The sequence below is a fragment of the Gracilinanus agilis genome, chromosome 1, assembly GCF_016433145.1.
Source record: "Gracilinanus agilis isolate LMUSP501 chromosome 1, AgileGrace, whole genome shotgun sequence".
In the NCBI taxonomy this organism is placed as follows: Eukaryota; Metazoa; Chordata; class Mammalia; order Didelphimorphia; family Didelphidae; genus Gracilinanus; species Gracilinanus agilis.
This window is the reverse complement of record NC_058130.1, coordinates 232,995,395-233,016,579: the sequence shown is the minus strand read 5'-3', so window position 1 is coordinate 233,016,579 and position 21,185 is coordinate 232,995,395.

The window sequence follows — 21,185 nt, the reverse complement described above, 5'->3', positions numbered from 1 at the left end:
ATTTACCAAAGCCAATTACTTGGGCTTCTGGGGAATTGTGCTTTTGTGAAGCCATATTAAATAACAATTTAATGAGGAAAATTTAATCTGGTTGTAAAGAAAAACTCTTTAAAATTACAGCTTTCAGCTGTTTCAGGAGGCTTTGATTCTTCCCCATTGGAAGTCTTTAATCAAAATGTGATTCATAACCTTCATAACCTGTCTCTAACATACCTTGTCCTTTCATGAGCCTTGCACAATCCAACTAAGCTGATCTTATTGTTCCTCATACATCACATCCTGTCTTGTGCCTAGAGATTGTCCTGCCTGACTAGCGATAGCTGCCTCCTCACCTGCATCTCATAGAATCCATAGTGTCTTTCAAAGATCACCTCAAATACTATCTCCCACATGATAGCATTCCTGACCTTCCCAGCAATTAGTGCCTCTTCTTCTGCTCCATAAGTACCTGCTATTTATTTTGTTTATACTTGTTGTTTTCAATAGTGTCCAACTCTTTGTGCCCCCATTTAGGGTTTCCTTAGCAAATTAATTAGAATGATTTGTCATTTCATTTTCCAGCTCATTTTATTGATGAAGAAACTGAGATAAACAGGATTAAGTGACTTGTTCAAGGTCACTCAGTGTCTAAGGTCAAATTTGAACTCAGAAAGATGAGTCTTCCTGACTTCAGCCCCAGTGCTCCATCCACTGTGCCATTGTAAAGATTAAAATTAAAATACAATAACTAAGTATTATATTTTATAAAGTTTATTAATAATAACTAAAGTTTAAAAAAAGCTAGAGCAAAAAGTAACTGCCTTCAGCCCGCCACAGAGGAAAAAAAGAGAAAGAGAGGGGGAGTTTCAGAACTTATAAACAAACAATTTAAGCATGCAAGGTGGGGTGAAGGAGAAAAGGGATTCTGGGAGATGAAGGAATTCTGGGGAACATGGCTTCAAAGGTACAAAATCTCCACTTATACACCACCTAGTTGTCCAATATGGGTGCACATTGTCAGTTAAATAGTATTCATCAAGTACTTGCTATGTGCTAGTCACTAGGGATATTCTTAAGGAGCTTACATCTAATACTATCTCCCCTTAGAGAAAATTCCTTAAAGATAGGGATTCTTTTTTCCCCCTTTCTTTGTATACCCTGTCTGGAATATAGTAGGCCCTTAAAAGAGGCAGCTATATAGTATAGTGGCTAGAAGGGTTTTACTTTGACTCAAGAAGATTTAAGTTCAAATCCTGCCTAACACGTTATTTACTAGGTATGAAACTGGGCAAGTCACCTAACTTCTGTCAGCCTCTGTTTCCCCATTTATAAAATAAGGAAAAGAACACAACCCTTTTTCTGCAAGGATCCAATGAGATCACATGTGAAAAGTTCTGCACAGTTTAAAGTGCTGTACAGATGTGAACTATCAATATTTTGTTTAAATAATTGTTGCATAAAACTGAGGAGGGAATTCTTGTCCAGATATGATTTGTACTAGAAGGTTCCTGAGCTCCCTTCTAATTTTGAAACACTGGGATTCTATATGATAGGATCATGCTTGCAAAGCCAGTACGTAATTAATTTAACATAAAAGTATTTGATCTATGATTGACTCAAAATGTAAAGAGGCACTAGCATTCAAATCTTATCCTGAGTGCCTGATTAAACAAGACAAAAGATAAAGGGCAGGGTAATACATAGGGATAACATAGAGAGAACCCTTTTCATTCTTACCAAAACTATAATTCCCAGAGAAGGGATACCTGGAGCATGTAGTAAATCAAGGTAGAAATTTTCATATTCTTGATATACTTGAGGCAAAGATTCTAGTCACAATAAGATCCTATCTCACTGGAATATATGCAATTACCAGTTTACAGTCTTACCCAATTTTCAATGTTTTCTTATCCCTGAAATCATTAAAAGGAAAACAATAATGTCAAGTGCCCATGAAAAATGTTTGTATACTGAAAAGGCAAATTTGATTTCTCCTTAATTTTTAAAGGAAAAAAACTCAATTTAGAGGACTCATCATTTTCTAAAATCAAAATAAACAAAATTTATGTTGATGCCATTATTTGTAGAATTCTCTTCATTATTTCTGAGGTATTTCTCTAGGGTATAATAAATATGTGATTAATAAGTGACTGCTAGATAATTGAATAGACTTGTTTTGCTTAGCCTTAGAGAGAAGAATCAATGAGTCAAAGTTTCAGAGAAGGAGATTTAGGTCATATATATATATATACATATATATATATATAGTGTGTACACATGTATCTGTGTAAATATATATGTATATACATTTGCATGTATGTATGTATATACACATACAAATACACGCACATATATATCCCAAATAATTTGAGCCATCCCAATATGGAATGTTATTTTAAGTGTTAGTCATTAGCTCACTTAGCCATCTTTAAGAATATCATAATTTTCATCCAGCATCCTTTTGTGTTATGGATCATGGTTTCATAGTTAGAGCTAGAAATCCAGAGCTGTCAGTCCCTACTCTCATTTTACAAAGGAGGAAACTAAAAACCTCTGAAAAGCCCTATCCATTGGGCAACCTAGCTGCCTTTCAATAAGAAGAAAATAACTTTTTATCTTTCACTCAGTTCTAGCCAGAATAAAAGCTTTTGGAAAGAGGAGGCAGTATAGTTATATGAAAAGATTAAGGAGGCAGCTTTCTGTCGTTAATAGAATTAGATCTTGAATCCATGCTTACTTGTTCCCTAAAACAAGGAAAACTCTTCCTTTGTTAGATGTTAACTATGACATACAACTTGTGATAAAGAAGATATTATTGTACCTACAACTCTCAGGACATGCTAAGGAACATGCTACAATGACTATAGAAAGAATATAATCATGAGATGTGACTAAATATGGAGAGGGGTCTTCTAATGAGCACCATCTCCCTAGCTCTGTCTTTGTCTCTTTCTTTCTCTCCCTCTCTTTCTTCCACTTCGTTTGTCTCTCTCCTTCCTAAAAGGCAGAATGATGATGAGTCTTGGTTTCTCCTTTCCTAAGGGAACATGAATAGCTGATGGCAAGGCTATAATTAGCACAGGGCAACTGTGGATTCTTCATAAGAAATCTCCCACAAACCTAACCCTCCATGGAAGCAAACACTTTCTGTGCTAACTAACGTTGCTCTGCCTCCTTTTATATTTTATCTCTAAGCAATTCTGCCAAGTGACATAACTGTTTTTGAGCTTCTCTACCTCTAAGGTCCTGTTGCTATTATATCCCTTGCCCAGGTTTCTCTTCCATTTACTTAGTCTTTCTGAAGGATGCACTACCCACTTTCCTAATGGAAGTATATCCACACTCACATCTTTCTTTATGACTTGACTGCCATTTTCCTTTCCCTACATACTTAAATGAATTTTCTCCAGATGCAAGAATTCTGAGTTACAACTCTGGGAGGGAAAGGGCCTTATCAACTCTTATATCCTTGAATGTTGATGTGAGGAACACAGGAAGTAGTTACCTCAGATAATAATACTGTGTCCTTGAGTTTTGAAACTTCCTACTTGTCATGATGGAATTGGAGAGTGGAGAGTCATGTTCATACAGAAGTACTCATTTTATTTACTGTTCCTTAAATTCAGAATAAAGTAATGAAAACAAAAATGCACTGTACATCACACGAGTTATTCTGAAATATACAGGTCCACATTGCATGGGGATAAGGGTATAGTACCCACACCATCTGGATAATCTGTGCAAAACGTTTTGGCCCTTCCTTCATACCAGAGAAGACTTAATTTTTCTTTTTTCTTTTTTGGGTTACTTAAAGTGCCTTATATTCATTTATGAGTTACTAACTTTTTAAGATCTACATTTTAGTTTTTGTGTGTCATCTGCTGGCTTTGCATTCTTTTCATAAACTTTATTTTTTTTACTTATATTGACTTTAAAAAGTAATTGTGTATTTATGGAATTCAAAGATAAAATATGTTTATATTATACAAATCCATATGTATATTTAATGCATTTCTGAGTTTCTAAACTTTTTCTGTGTCATCTGCTGGCTTTTGTGTGTCATCTACAGGTTACACAAAAATCTCAAAAAAAATTCCATTTAATTTCTTATGCCAGTCTGTGAAATGTCAAAACCACAATGGGGAAAGTTGAAATATAGAAGAGATATCTGTACTGCTCACCAGTATTTGCTATTTTATAGCAAAATTAGAGATTCTTTGGTGCCTGAATAGGACATGCATAGCCTCTAGAAGGCTCCATTTATCACTTCAGGCTACCAGAATACTCAGTCAACCTAAATAACTCCACAACTGCAAAAGGTCATGGCTGACTATTAAGTGCCATACCAATCAAATTATGCAAAAATGATTTCATAGAGCTAGAAAAAATGATAATAAAATTAATCTAGAAGAATGAAAGGCCAAGAATATAAAAGGAACTAATGGGAGGAAATTATGAAGGAAGGTGGCTTAACTGTACCAGACCTCAAAGTGTATTATGAAATGGTAATCAAAAAAATAATCTGGCACTGACTAAGAGATAGTCATGAATCAATCAAATAAATTAGACTCTCAATACACAATAGTAAATGATGAAACCAAAGACCCAACAAACCTTTAAGAAGAACTCAATGTTCAACAAAAACTGCTGTGCTATATGGAAAACAATATGCTAGAAACTAGGCACAGATCAACACCTCACACCATATGCCAAAGTAAAGCCAAAATGGATACATCATTTAGAAATTAAGGACGAAATCATAAACATATGAAAGGAGAATAAAACAGCTTATCTGTCAGATCTGTGGATAAGAGAACAATTTGTGTTCAAACAAGACACAGAGAACTTTAACATATGGAAAATAAATAACTTTGGCTATGTTAAAATAAAAAAATGTTGCACAACCTTAACCTATGTAACCAAGATTAGAAGGGAAAGAATAAACTGGGGGGAGGGGAAGAATTTAAGTATCTCTAATGAAGGCCTCATTTCTCAAATATATAAGGAACTGAGTAGAATAAAACTATCTTTAAATATATGAAAAAACATGCCAAATCACTATTAATAAGAAAATGCAAATAAAACAATTCTGAAGTGCCACCTCAAACCTATCAGTGTTGGCTAATATGACTCTAAAAGAAAATGATAAAATGTTGAAGAGGATGTGGGGAAACTGGAAGACTAATACATATACTGTTGGTGGATTTATGAATTGGTACAAACATTCTAGAAAACAATTTGAAACCATACCATACCAAAGGGCCATAAGACTGTGCATATCCTTTGACCCAGGAATATTATTGGTAGATCTGTATCCAGAAGAGATCAAACAGAGGTAAAAAAGGACCTACTTGTACCGAAATATTAACAACAGCTCTTTTTGTGGTAGAAAAGAACTGGAAACTGAAGGGATAGCCATCAATTAGGTAAAGGCTGAACAAGTTCTGTTATATGATTTTAAATGGAATACCATTGTGTCATGAGAAATGATGAACTGGGCAAGCATAAAAAAAGAAAAACCTACAAAGACATATGGAGTGATACAAAGTGCCTCTGCCTCAGGAGAGTGTTGTACATACAAACAGCAATAAAGTATGGTCATTTATGACTAAATTATTATCAGTTATGCAAGGATCCAAGACTCCAAGGTACTCAGGATGAAAAAGACTATCTACTACTACAGAAAGAATTAAAGAAGTCTGAATGTGTATTGAAGCATGCCATTCTTTACTTTATTTCCTCCATGAATTTTTCTGTAGTTTAAGTGATATGTGTCTTCTTTTACAACATGATGAACAAGAAATATGTATTGCATAATATCACATATACAACCTATATCCTATCATCTGTCATCTTGGAGAAGTATAAAAGAGGAAAAAAACATTAATCAAAAAAGGTCAGAAAATGGTTATTGAAAAATGTACTGATGTAATCTGGAAAAATTAAAAATGGTAAAAATAATGACTGAAAGATCTACTGTTGAATAGATTCAATGATGCTCACCAGATTGGAAATTTAGCTTTAGAAAATTATTGGGAATTATATGAATGCAACTACAAAATACTTTCCACACACAATTAAAACTAGATCTAAATAATTGGAAAAACATTAATTGCTCATGGGTAGAATAAGCTAATATAATAAAAATGATGATCCTATCCAAATTAATTTACTTATTCAGTGTCATACCTATCAAAATACCAAGAAATTTTTTTACTCAATTAGAAAAAAGTATAACACAGTTCATTTGGAAGAACAAAAGATCAAGAATATCAAGGTAAAAAATGAAAAAAGTGTCAAGGATGGGGGCCTAGCAGTACCAGATCTTAAACTGTACTATTAAGTGGTAATTATCAAAACAATATGGTAATGGCTATGAGACAGAAGGGTGGATCAATGGAATAGACGACTGGAAAAGACCTCAACAAGCTAATATTTTATAAACCTAACGATTCCAGATTTTGGGACAAGAACCCACTATTTGACAAAAAGTGCTGAGAAAATTGGAAAATAGTATGGGAGAGATTAGGTTTAGATCAACATTTCACACCCTATACCAAGATAAATTCAGAATGGGTAAATGACTTAAATATAAAGAGGGAAATTATAAGTAATTTAGGTGAATATAGAATAATATACCTGCCAGGTCTGTGGGAAAGGAAGGAATTTAAGACCAAGCAAGAGAGAAAATATTGCAAAATGTAAAATAAATAATTTTGATCATATCAAATTAAAAATGTTTTGTACAAACAAAATCAATACTGTCAAAATCAGAAGGAAAGCAACAAAGTGGGAGAACATTTTTATAACAAAACTCTCTGAAAAAAAGGTTTAATTTCCCAAATGGATAAGGAACTAAATTTACAAAAAATCAAGCCATTCCCCAATTGACAAATGGCCTAGGGACATGAATAGGCAATTTTCCCATGATGAAATCAAAACTATCAATAAGCACATGAAAAGGTGTTCTAAATCTCCCCTGAGAAGAGAAATGGAAATTAAAACAAATCTGAGGTACCACCTTATACCTAGCAGACTGGCCAATTTGTCAGCAAAGGAAAATGATAAATGTTGGAGGGAATGTGGCAAAATTGGCACACTAATACATTGCTGGTGGGGTTGTGAATTGGTCCAACCATTCTGGAGGGCGATTTGGAATTTTGCACAAAGAGCTTTTTGTTTGCTTGTTTTTTTTGTTTTAAACTCTTAACTTCTGTGTATTGGCTCCTTGGTGGAACAGTGGTAAGGGTGGGCAATGGGGGTCAAGTGACTTGCCCAGGGTTACACAGCTGGGAAGTATCTGAGGTAGGTTTGAACCTAGGACCTCCTGTCTCTAGGCCTGACTTCTCAATCCACTGAGCTACCCAGATGCCCCCTACAAAGAGCTTTAAAAGAATGCCTGCCCTTTGATCCAGTCATACCACTGCTGGGTTTGTACTCCAAAGAGATAATAAGGAAAAACACTTGTACAAAAATACTTTTAGCTGCACTCTTTGAAGTGGGGAAAAATTGAAAAATGAGGGGGTGTCCCTCAATTGAGGAATGTCTGAACAAATGGTGGTATCTGATGGTGATGGAATACTATTGTGTTGAAAGGAATGATGAACTGGAGGAATTCCATGTGAACTGGAAAGACTTCCAGGAATTGACGCAAAGCAAAAGTAGCAGAACCAGGAGAACATTGTACACAGAGACTGATACACTGTGACACAATTGAATGTAATAGATTTCTCTACTAGTAGCAATGCAATGACCAATCAAGAAGAATTTATGAGAAAACACTATCCACATCTAAAAAAAGAACTGTGAGAGCAGAAATGTAGAAGAAAAACCTATGATTGATCACATGGTTCATGGGGATATGTTTGGGGATGTTGACTTTAAGTGATCACTCTATTTTAAATATTAATAATATGGAAATAGGTTTTGAACAATGATACATGTAAAATCCAGTGGGAGGGGGGAAGAAAGAGGGAGGGAAAGAACATGAATCATGTATCCATGGGAAAATATTTTAAATTACTTAATTACTTAATATTTTTAAAAAGAAAATTATTAGAATAGTCATCAGAGTAACTTGCCCCCATCATGCATCTAAAACCTCTTCTCTTAATCAACAGTCCCAGCATTCAAGGGAGATGAAGGTTCGACATGCCATGTTCCCATAGAATATTCAAAATAGTAAAATGAAAGGGAAATGATTGAAGTGTCTAGAGTAAAGAGTCTAGAGACCCTGAAGTCTCTAGAGTAACAACTCCTCTCAAGTCTTCCCAGAGTCTTTTTTTAAAGCAATCTATATGAGGTTGACTCAAAACTTGATAAATCCCCTTTGGTCTAGAGAAAACTTTGCTTTTCTTGACTCTCAACAACTATTCTCCACCCTTCATACAAGAAGGTGCATTTATCTTCACCAGTGAGGAGAGAGTTACATATCAGTGTACTTTGAGACATAGGTTACACATGTAGCCATTTCCCCAAATTCTTTCTGCTTACCATCCTAATTCTTCAGATATACCTGCAGAATTTCTGGTTGGGAAAAGGGAATAAATAAGTTAAACTGTATATACAGAAACCTGACTGTAAGCCATGAAGTATGAAAAAGGAAAGGAGGGAAAGTTTGAGGAGAATGATTTTATTCTCATCCAGTATCAGCATCTGTGGCTCAACAAATTATGATTTTTATGGCAGCTGATAGTACCATGCCATTGGTAGCTTTCATATAGTCTTCTTGGAAGCCTAGTTATCCACTCCCCATTTCTGTTCCATGTTCTAACTCTTCTCCAAATCAATTATCACTGCTTTTCTTCCTCCACTTCTGGCCACTACAGATAAGAGTCTCAGAGATTCCTGGTTGTTCTCAGTGACCAGGTCATCTAGTCCTATAGAGCAGGATGCTCCAGGCTGATTACAATGGCTTTTTTTCCAGCATGACAAATAGGAAGTTTTAAAACTCAAGGACACAGTATTATTATCTGAACTACTATTCCTTATGTTCCTCTTATAAAATTTCAAGGGTTATGGAATGAAAAGGAAAACTCATAAATCTATGTACATAGCATTTCACTACCAATTTTCTTCCATGGTTTCTTTACCCTTGAACATGAGATTTTCCAGCTTCCAAGGGACTAGGGCAAAAGTAAGGGAAAGCTGATCATCAGAAATTGCATCATCACATGTTTTAAATAATCATCACTTACCCTGCTGCCAGGGATGGAAGAGAATAATAATTCAAATAGAAAATAGGGTGCTTATTAGATGAGGGCACAGTTTAGAATTCAGAATGGCCTAAATTGCATTGGTGGTAGCATCTTTTTAGATCAATGTCTCCCTGTAGACACAGCCTGAAATTGTTCTCCAGAAAGTGATTTTAAATAATTACACTCAATGTAATATTAATAGAAATATGGTGGTGGCCTTGCTTTAACAATTATGAGCTTCTTATAGAATAACCTAAGACTTTTTTTCTAGGTATATTGGCTATAGCTAGCATATGATATTGTGTATCAGAAACCTAGGTTCCCATCAATCAATCAATTAATCATCTAGCATTATTGAGCACATACTATGTGGAAAGGAAAGTACAACATTTAGTTCTGGAAATATGAAGATAAAAAGGAAACAGTAACTAATCTCAATGAGCTTAGATTCTGTCAAGGAAAATATATATATTGATACATAGAAAATATTTAAAAATAAAAAGAAGCAAAATTAAGAGATGTCTAGTTTTATACTTAATTCTGCTTTTATAACACATATGAAAATAGTTTATTACAATATCCAAATAAATACTAAGTATCATTCATAATTGCTATGCAATGTGCATTTTAAGATATACAATTAAAATATAAGTTAAAAGCATCATTATAAAAGTAAAATTATGTAGTTTATTCAGTAACCATTATTGTTTGTTAAAAATTGCTTAATCTAATCTTACGTATCACACAGACTTAAGTGGAATGCTTCCTTCTTCTCCCTCAAGTTTTACTCTGTGGTACTATGGCAATGTGTTCTGTGAACCAAAATTACAGATGTTGGCTATTAAACTTCATAGTAGCAGTATACATTTTTTCCCATAAGAGTCATGAAACTATAACTCTAAAGTTAGAAAAATAAGGTTTTTTATCCTACTAGTGAGTAAGACATCTATTGCTTACCTTTGGGAGGTGAATTGCAGGTCATTAGGATATTGTTCATTCCTTTACATTTCAGATACATGAATAGAACCTTAGTAGTACTTGAATTATTCAGGTTAGGATGATGGGGAAAAGACAATAAACTAAGTCCACGAAAATGGAATATTTCTATATCTGTTGGCTTTGTAAAAAATATGAACGTGCATAAATGAATATAAACATTCATACATTTTGCATGTTTTCATACTTAAGATTACCCCCAAATACTGTACCAAATCTCCCTGTTTTATCAATTAGACTATCACGTGAAGTGCTATAGCCTTAAAAAAGACTTTTACACATTTGTTTGACTTCATTAATCTCTTCACTCAAATACATCAGAAAAGGAGAGTCCTTGAAAAGGCTTTTAACTTTGTGAATAGGTCCTCAGAGGCAACCCTTGAAAAAATAACTCTTGGATTGATTTTCCTATCATGATTTGAAATAGCATTAATATTGATTGCCTGAGGAAGATGGCATTTTTTTCTTTAAAAAAAAGGCAACAGAAGAACAGATATGATTAAAAAAATCCCTGGTGATATTAACTAAATAAATTTGCCTTGGCAAGGAATAATCTGAAGTCAGTGTAATAGCCAGTCATTCTTTGGTTCATTTTGTATTGTGTGAGGTACACAGAAGGTAAAAATCTGATTTCTTAGCAACTAAAATCATGATTTATATGTTTTAATTTTCAGAGATTTTTCAATAGCTTTTTTGTATTCCATTTTTAAGAGCTCCAAGTCCTAATGACTTAATGTCTCCGTCTTCACGAAGAACATTTTTTAATCCCCTCTGTAGAAGAATGAATGGGATATAAATATAAACAGAATTGGTTCAGAATTGGTTCTAAACAACTTTGTGAAGTAAAGGGAACTTCCAGTAAGATAAATGAGTAAAAAGTTTTCTTTTTGCGCAGTTCTCCCTTATCTTCTCAAAAGAGCAAGAAATGAGCCAAAGTAATGAAAGCAAGAAACCAGATGAGGAAAAAGAAAACAATTCCCAGCAAGTTTAATTCCTATGGAGAGACAGACAGTAGCACACAAAGACAGTGATAGAAAGAGATAAAAACAGGTAGAGAGGGAGAGAGAGAGAGGCAGATAAACAGAAACACAGACAGAGAAACTGAGAAGGGGAGAGAGACAAAGACAGAGTCAGATGGCCACAGGGGGAGAGAGAGAGAGAAAGAGAGAGAGAGAGAGAGAGAGAGAGAGAGAGAGAGAGAGAGAGAGAGAGAGAGAGAGAGAGAGAGAGAGAGAGAGAGAATCAGACATGGGGAAAAAAAGAGAGAAAGAAACAGAGACACAGCCCCCATAGAGACAGACAGTGGCAGAGAGAAGCAGAGAAAGACATATTCAAGAGGTAGAGAGTGAGAAAAAAAAAGATTGAGATAGGGAAACAAAGGGACAAAGTCAGACAGCAACATGCATAGAGATAGAGAGATAGAAATAGAAGCAGGAAGATTATTTGCTAATAGCTTCTACTAGCCTTTGCTCAGACCTGCCAAAACTAGCTCCATGCTCAGATCACCATGAGGCACCAGTGATATCTGGAATTGCCTGTTTGAGTCTCCCTTTAATAGTGATTCGGTAAAAAAATGATCAGCCTCTTAATAGGTTGAGAATTTTTAAATCATTTAGCTCTGATGGTCTGTCTGGGAGATAGTAAGTTGTTTTGCACACAATCTGAGTTTAATACATTCCTTTTGGATTAGATTAACCTGGGATAAGGAAAGAGCTCAGATGTGCCGGATCTCTTCCAATTCAATGTGGGACAGAAAAGGATGCCTAAAAGCCACAATATATACACCTCCAAAAATGAGAAAATAAAATTTAAAAAAGAAAGCAAAGTAACTTCCAACAACAAAGACAAATACACTTGTAATCAAGTATTACTCTCCTCTATAACCTTTGAAAAGTAAGATATTTACAAATAGAAGAGAAAATAATTTAAACATAGAAAAGAGGAGATAGGAAAGGACCTATTACTCAAATATATAGAGAAACAATTAAAGAAGAAAAATAATTAATCAAAAAAAGGACCCAATACAATGAATAAATACTTCATAGAAAAAACAATAGCCTCCAAATTCCTCATTAAAGGGGAAAATACAATAACAAATTCTAGGAGACCCCATCTTTACCCCATAATCTCAGGGAAAGTAAAAGAACATTTATAAGAACTTTGAAACTAAAGAATACTGATAGAAGTAATAAAGTATACATACATATACATTATAAATAATTATAAAAACAATATAAAATGTACTATATGTGTAATAAGTATACTAATAATAAATTCTTTTCAAAAGAGAATCATTATGATTTGAACAAAAATTCAGTTGTGGATGAAAAAATTGGTAAACACTATTAAAAGTCAAGATTGGATATGGAATAATTTTAAAACAAAGGATGAAGTAGAGCCAAGGTAGTGGAGTATGGAAAACTTGAATTTCTCTGAGAATCCTCACCAACTAAACTTAAAAATGACACTTCAAAAGGAATTCAGGAGTAACATAAGGATAGAAAAAAAAACAATTTTCCTGTAGAAATTAATGTGGAAGACAGACAAGAGTGTCTGTTTTACCAGGAGGAGAGAGCAATGAGCAGTAACCCAAGCAAAAATGTGATGCTCATATGTAAGGCAAAAAGCAAACACAGAGGAAGAAAATTACAGACTCATTCCCTTAATGAATATAGAGGCAAAAAAAATTTAAGTAAAATACTATCAAGGATGCTAAAGCAATATATCATTAGTATCATTCACTAAGATTATGTGGGATTTATAGCAGGAATGCAGGGCTAGTTTAATCTTAGGAAAACTATCAACATAATTGACCATATCAAAAATAACACAAAGAGAAATCACAAGATTATCTTAATTGATATAGAAAATGCCTTTGACCAAATACAACACCCATTAATATTAAAAACATAAGAAAGCAGAGGAATAAATGGGCCTTTATGTAAGATGATGAGTAGTATCTCTCTAAAACCATCATCAAGTATCATCTGTAATGGGGATAAGCTAGATTGGGGTGAAGCAAAGATGCCAATTATCACCACTATGATTTATATTTTACTAGAAATTCTAGCTTTAGCAATAAGAAAAAAGAAAGAAATTGAAGGAATTAAAATAGTCAATGAGAAAATTAAATTATGACTCTTTGCAAATAACTATTTGAAATAATTAATAACTTGAGCAAAATTGCAAGATAGAAAATAAAATGTAAATGTAAATCATGTAAATCAGTAGTATTTACATATATTACCAAGAAAATCCAGAAGTAAGAGAAAAAAATTCCATATAAAATAACTCTGGACAATATAAAATACTTTTGAGTTTACTTCCCAAGAAAAATACAGGAATTAGATCAATGGTTCCCAAACTTTTTTGGTCTACCGCTCCCTTTCCAGAAAAAAATATTATTTAGTGGCCTGGAAATTAATTTTTTTTCCTAATCCCTTGTACTTTGGTGTATTGTCTCATAGGTGGAAGAGTGTTAAGGGTGGGCAATGGGGGTCAAGTGACTTGCCCAGGGTCACACAGCTGGGAAGTGGCTGAGGCTGGGTTTGAACCTAGGACCTCCTGTCTCTAGGCCTGACTCTCACTCCACTGAGCTACCCAGCTGCCCCGTGGAAATTAATTTTTTTTAATTTTAATAGCAATTAATAGGAAAGATAAATGCACTTCTGGCCATCAACGCTCCCCTGGATCACTACAGCACCCACCAGGGGGCGGTGGCGCCCACTTTGGGAATCACTGAATTAGATGAATACAATTGCAAAATACTTTTCACACAAATAAAGTAAGATTTAAAAATTGAAAAAAATATTAATTGCTCATGGATAGGCCAAGCTAATAGAATAAAAATGAAAAATTTACCTAAATTAATTTACTTATCTAGTGCCATACCAATAAAACTACCAAAAATTATTTTGTAGAACTAGAAAAAATAATAGCAAAATTCATCTGGAATTACAAAAGGTCAAGAATATCAAGAGAACTAATGGGGAAAAAAACTTGGAGGAAGGCTGCCTACCAGTACTAGATCTCAAATTTTATAATAAAGCAACAATCATCATCAAAACAATCTGTGTACTGGCTAAGTCACAGAATGTTAGATCAATGGAGTAAATTAGATAGACAATATATGGGGGCAAAGATCCCAGCTTTTGGAATAAGAATTCACTATTTAACAAAAACTATGGGGAAAATTGGGAGATAGTATGGCAGAAGCAATCCTCACCTCCACCCCACTCCTACTACTCAAGTTTAAGAACCATAGTCCCAGCCCACATCATAACCCCATGATGCTGCCAAAACGAGAGATTCCAGAGCCATCCATGCCCACCCTTTGAAATTCCAAACCTTAGAGCAGGCCTATAGTGAGGCACAAGCCCTAGTGCAGGGCAGTACACTGGATACCTGGAAAGTGCAAGAATGAGAGGAATTCCAGAGCCCCTGCACAAGCCCACAGTGAGAACCTGAACTCCAACGAAAGGAAGTCTGAAGTACATCTGGCTTGTGTAATCCTAGAGTGAGGCCTGGAGGCCCTGCCCAAGCCTGAAGTGAGGTCCTAAGTTCCAGCACAAGATAGTATACAGTGTTCTGTCCCTGTAGGACATCCCTAGGACTGAGAACTTGTGGGAGTTGGCTTTCAGACCTCCCAGCCAACAAGCATTTATCCCCTCTTGGTAGAACAGAAATTTGCAGAAACTCAGGGACTAGAGGTGAGGGTAACAGCACGGAGAAACAGAAATTTAAGAGAGTAGCCCCTCTTTCCTGAAAATAGAGCCTATCTTTATGATAAAAACAAAAGACTAAGAAAATGAGCAAATATAAAGAAACCCCACACCTAACCACAAAAAATTATTATGGAGACAAAGACAAGCAAGAAAGAAACTCAGAATGGAATAGTGATACCAAATCAACTACATACAAAACTTCAAAGAAAAATGGGAATTGGTCTCAAACTCTGGGAAAGGTAAAAAAAGCTTTCAAAATTCAAATGAGAGAGAGAGAGAAAGAGAGAAAGAGAGAGAGAGAGGAAAATGGGGAAGAGAAATGAAAGCAATACAAGAAGAAAATAACTAATTTAAAATAACTGGTCGAATGGAAGAAGTACAAAATCCAGTGAAAAAACAGAGCTTCATAAAAAGTGGAAGTGGTTTGCCAATATAGCAATAAAGGAAAGCGGTAAATGTTGAAGTGGTAGTGGCAAAATTGGGACACTAATATAATTTTGGTATAGTTGTGAACTGATCCAACCATTCTGGAAGGCAAAGAATTCCCACATCCTACCCTCCCTCTACCAAATAACCTTCAGGCACCCCTCAGTAGGAGTATTTTAGCTCCAGGGCTTATTTACTAAGTAACTTTCCACCACTTTTAATTTTTCAATATGAAAGAGAGTGAGGAACAGATGAGTAGGCATGAAGGGTTTATGATCTGCAAGTAAATATAATTACATCATCTTTTTCTTTAGATACAACCCTTGATTGAACTTTCCTCTTTCTGTTTAAGGTACCACTTTCCAATCTCTTTTATTCCCAGATTTCTCTTTCAACTGAAACTTCTCCAATCAGAGTTATCAATGGTATCATCTACATAGTACCATAGATAGAGCTCTGCATCTAGAATCAAGTAGACCTGAGTTAAATCTTGCCTCTGACACAGCTAGCAACGTGGCTCTGCCAAGTTGTTTAATCTTCATCTACAACAGTTTCCTCATAAATGAACATTACATAATTCCCTTTTATATAATATCACAAAAATATTATATAACCTCCCAAGGATATTATAAGAACCATAGAAAATATTTTGGCACATAGCTGTTTAATATTAATATTAATAATATTTCCTTCCATTATTGCCAAACCCAATATTTTTGATATTCCTCATCTTTAATATCTCTAGAATATACAACATTATTGATCACATTCTTATGGATGCTCACTCTACTATCTGGGTTATAAAAATTATCTCAGTGTACCACATATAAAGAACTCATATTTCCACACTTGAAAACTTGCCATCATAATTTTCTCACCTACAAAAATCTTTCAAATGAAGCATTTCAATGGAATTTGAACCTATTTGTTGAAATTTTTAAAATGCAGCAAGTTTGCATTAGTTTGCAACAAATAATTTCATTATCAGAGAAAATAGAAGTTCACTAGCCAAATTTTGAAAAAATTCTTTATGTTACTGATGAATGTAATTGAAAAAATGTGTCATTATCTGATAAACATGGGCAATAATTATTTTTCTTCCATTGTATTTGTTTGTTAGAAATCCTTTGTCTTCTATGACTATCATAAAAACCAAGTACTGAAACAAACTAAAATTAGAAAAAATATCCTTAAATCATTGCACCACAAAGTAGTAAATTAATATCTAAAAAATGGTTAACTCATTACTAAGAATAATGTAGGCAAGCCCAACTGCCTGAGTCAGCAGCACATGCTAATAGAGAGGAGAGAGGGAACACTGGTTCTACATCCAATGCTATCTCCTTTCAGGCCCCAATGGCAATCCTGATGATGCCTGCCCATAAGGAATTTACAATGTAATGGGGAAAGACAATACACAAAAGGAAACTGAAAAGATAAGGAACATGAAGTCAGAGGGTATCAGGAAACCTTAATAATGTTCCTAGAGTTGAAAGCAAGAAGAGTATGTGGTGAGAAATGAAGACTTGCTTGAAAGCCTTCATCAACAGTATATTCAAAAAATTATGACAGAAGGAAAGAATTCAAAAGAGGGAAGAGGGAAATATCAAATTAATATTTATTGGTCTGGATCTGATATTTGCTCTAGTGAATCAATATTGGGTTGGGGAATAGTCAAAAGGAGGGTTTTCAGGAGGGCAATGGAACAGAGGCAGTGTAGAGATTTACTCATTTGTGTATTTCAATTTTTATCTCATGCTTTGCCTAGGGCGGCTTTAGGAGAGCAAAGAAAGAAGAAAAAACCTAAGTGCAACATAACAGACTTCCCCAAAGACTAGAGAAAGGATACAATAATCATGGTACCACAGAAAGCATTCTCTAACAGAGAATAGATACCACTGGAAACTTTCCCAAGGCAGGGTTTGTATCTCTAGGAACAGCTTCCTACTCGAGGGTTGGGGAATAAATTTGGTGGTTTGGTGGAACATTATTTCCAAAGGAAGAGGGTGATATATGAAAGGATATGGGGGAAAGGGAAACCTTTGACTTTAGAAAAAATGCTCTTTCTACATTATACTTTCTCCTTCATGAATTAATATTCATGAGAATAAATATGCTCAAAAGACGAGTCAAACAAACAAACAGAAGGGGTAGACAGACAAAAAGAACAGAGAAATTCAGAGTTAGAGAAAAATGGGGAGGAATAGAATGAGGGAAGTAATTATTCAAATTAGTATTGTATAAAGGATGAACTCAAACTTTTTTTTTCCAGAAATCCCAATTTGTATGAGAATCATTGGAAAAATCTAAAAACAAACAAAAATATATGAAGTGCAAAAATAATAAAATAAAGATTATATTCTGAAGTATTATAGGAGGTAGAAAAGATAAGAATATGCATGCATTAAAATTTCTTAGAAAGGGGGCATATAAATATATAAAACAAACTCAAGAAAATTTGAATGGTGCAAAGTAATAGGAGGAAGCAGGGGAGGCATTATATCTGGAAAGAGATGAGAATCATATATTTGCAAGTAAAACAAACTCAGAGAATAAATGCTCACTTAAAAGAAGGAAAATTAATATAATATGATTTAGAAAAAAATTTAAATTATCATCTTAAATAAGAATATATCAAATTGGAAAAAAAGCAAAACTCAGCAATTTGCTTTATATTTGAAAACAGATTTAAAATTCATGACACATAGAGTAATAATAGTGTGTAATTAGAATTTGTTCCTCAGAACTCTCTTTCCCAGCTTCCCATTTTCATTCTCATCTTGTGTGCTTATGTTTTCAAGATAAAGTTGTGGATGTAGCTCAGTCCTCTCTCTCTCTGCTCCCGGGCTAGGAAGGTGGTTGTGGAGGGTGGGTGAGAGTCAGGCAGGAGAATTTTACCTAAGCATTTTTACTTAGTCTTTATATTTGTGTTCTTTTATTTCTTCTATTTTAAATGATTAATAATAAACCTTATAAAATATGATACTTGGAATTATTGGACATTAATTTAAATTTTACAATAAGAATATGGAACACAAATTATTATAACTAAGGGAATTCCAAAAATGATGAGTTGTTATCATTATTTCAAATAGGGCAAAAAAAATCGCTTCTCAGTGTAGTATCAAAAAGGGCAAAAATAAAATCTGATTTAAAATCATAAGAGATAATCAACAAAATAATATGCCTTCAGGTGCTATAAATAACAAAATAATATCATTATTAGGCAGCTATGTGGCTCAGTAGATAGAAAAGCTTATTGTTAAAGAAACAATTTACCCATAAAAAGAAATTCAACAAGTCATACACAAACTTCCAAAATGGAGAGACTGCAAATGTCATACCAGGCAATTTTAAGTAAATTTTATCAAATGTTTTAAGAGCAATAAATCCAAAGCTACATAAAATTTATCAAATATAGAGAAGGAAGATACTTGCAGAAATTCCTTTTCTGAGACAAACATGGTCCTAATACTCAACTGGGGAGAAATTAGAGTAAAGAACAAAATACCAATGCTATTTATGAATATTAATGTAAATTTAAAAATAATATTTTAGCAAAAGCCAAAAACAACAAATTCAAAAATAGTGACTTGTATATTTTTTTGTTTTCTAAATAAAAAATTATTCATTTCTTTTTTCCCCTTTATACCAGAGTAATTTATCCCACTCTTCCCTGTGGAAACAAAAACAATGAAACAAAACCACACCATATTGATATAAATCTAATAACATATACAAAATTCATTCTAAATAATTCTTTGCAACCTGACATGACTAAGGAGGTATATTGTTTTATCTCTTCTCTAAGATTTTCATTGGTTTTTCATTTACTCTGTGTTCAACCTCCTTTTAATTACTTTTCTACTTTTATAGTCATTGTATTTCGTGATCTTTTATTATGATTATTTCACTTCACATTAATTTTTATAAATCTTTCTATTTTATATATGTCTGAGGTACTCATCATTTCTTATCACACAATAATTTTCCCTTAGATTGATATAAGGGAATTTTTTTCAGCCATTTCCCAATCAACGAACACATTCTTTTACCTAGCTATTTATCAAAAAAAGTACCTTCATGAAGATTTTAGTATATTTTGTATCTGTCTTTGACTTTCTATTGGGGATATAGACCCTTCTCCTCAATTAGTAAGACTGCCACCCAAAGAGTATGGATATTTTAACCACACTTCTAATACAAATTCTAAACAATATCAACTACATTTAAATCAATTCACAGTTCCAGATGATAGCATGTATAATGAATTAGCCTTGCGGAGTCATAGATTCAGGATCTAGCAAAGAAGGAACACTTCTAGATTCTAATAGTGCTTTAATGAGAATCATAAAAAAATACAGAAATCAAGGGCAATAATAAAAATTTGATTCAATAAGTTAACAGTTAGATAGTCTTTCCTTGCTTTTTTCCATTACCTAAAATTGTTCATTCTTTATCTCAGTAATAGGAGCAGCCCAAATAAAGGATCAGTCTCTCAGAAAATCAGATCAATCATGGCTCTTCTCTCAACACTTCTCTATATTGTTCGTTGCTCTTCAAAATGTCAATTCATGAGGGAAACAAAGCCAGATAGAACAATTTTAGGCAGATTCATTCTGTCACACAAGTCATAAGGCCTGTTCATACTCCATCCTCTCATCATGTTTGGAAGATATTACTGAGGCTATGATAATACCCCAAGGGGAGGATGAGAACATTTTGTTCTAAAGTCCACAAATGTCGCTAAAACAGGTGTTGTGGAGTGCTTAGAGCTGGGTCAGACATCAAAGACACCAAGGTGATCCACTGCAGTTTGGGTCATCACAAGTCATAGTGACTCATATCTTTTCACTGAATTTTTCAATGACTCTGAAACGAAGAGTGAAGCCAGTGACCAATTTCATGTGCAAGTCAAGACATAATAGTATGATGTCATTCATCCTCTCTGAAAAATGAAGGACCAGAAAAAAACAAGATCTTTAGTCCCTTTTTTATACTAAATGATACTTCTACAAACTCATTTAAGTAAACAACAATAGGGTAATTAGATGGCACAATGGATGAAGTGACAGGCCTGGAGTCAGGAGGACCTGAATTCAAATTTGATCTCCAATAACCAGCCCCGTGACTCCCAGCATGTAGTTTAACCCTGCTTGCCTCCATTTTCTCATCTGTAAAGTGAGCTGGAGAAGAAAATGGCAAACCACACCAGTATATTTGCCAAGAAAATTGCAAATGGAGTCACCTAGAGTCAGACATGACTCATAAACTGAACAACAAATAACCCATAATGATAAGAAAATTAATTGCATTACATAGACTTTGATTTGATGAGATAAACTATATAAAGTACTCTGCAAATTTTAACACGTTGTAGCTAATAAACACAACACTTTTAAAGCACTCGGTTATCATTATTAATAGCTATTATATAAATAATCTTTCATTAAATGAGTTTCTATCAATGTGCTGGCTGATTTTTAGAAGCACACGATAAGTGGTAGTTTTCATTAAAGTAAGATATCTAAAATCTGTGCTTTTAAGTCAAGAACTTTATTTCTATCCAAAAGTATGTAAATAGTTAATCATTACGAGTTTTATTATCCTCAGTGTCACCTGAAAACAAATTAATATCCTTCCTTAAGCCCATAGATCATACTTGCTAGAATGTAAGACACACATCCCCCAGTCCCACTCTTGAGAATTATTTTTTTTGCCTTTATATTCTTCCAGATAAATCTAATCAAGGATTCATCATACAGGCAAAATAAAAATTTCTAGTGAATTTGAATGGTAAGGAACATTTTACTAGTAATAATTATGTTTTAAATCTCCTCCAAAACATGTTTAGAAATATTAA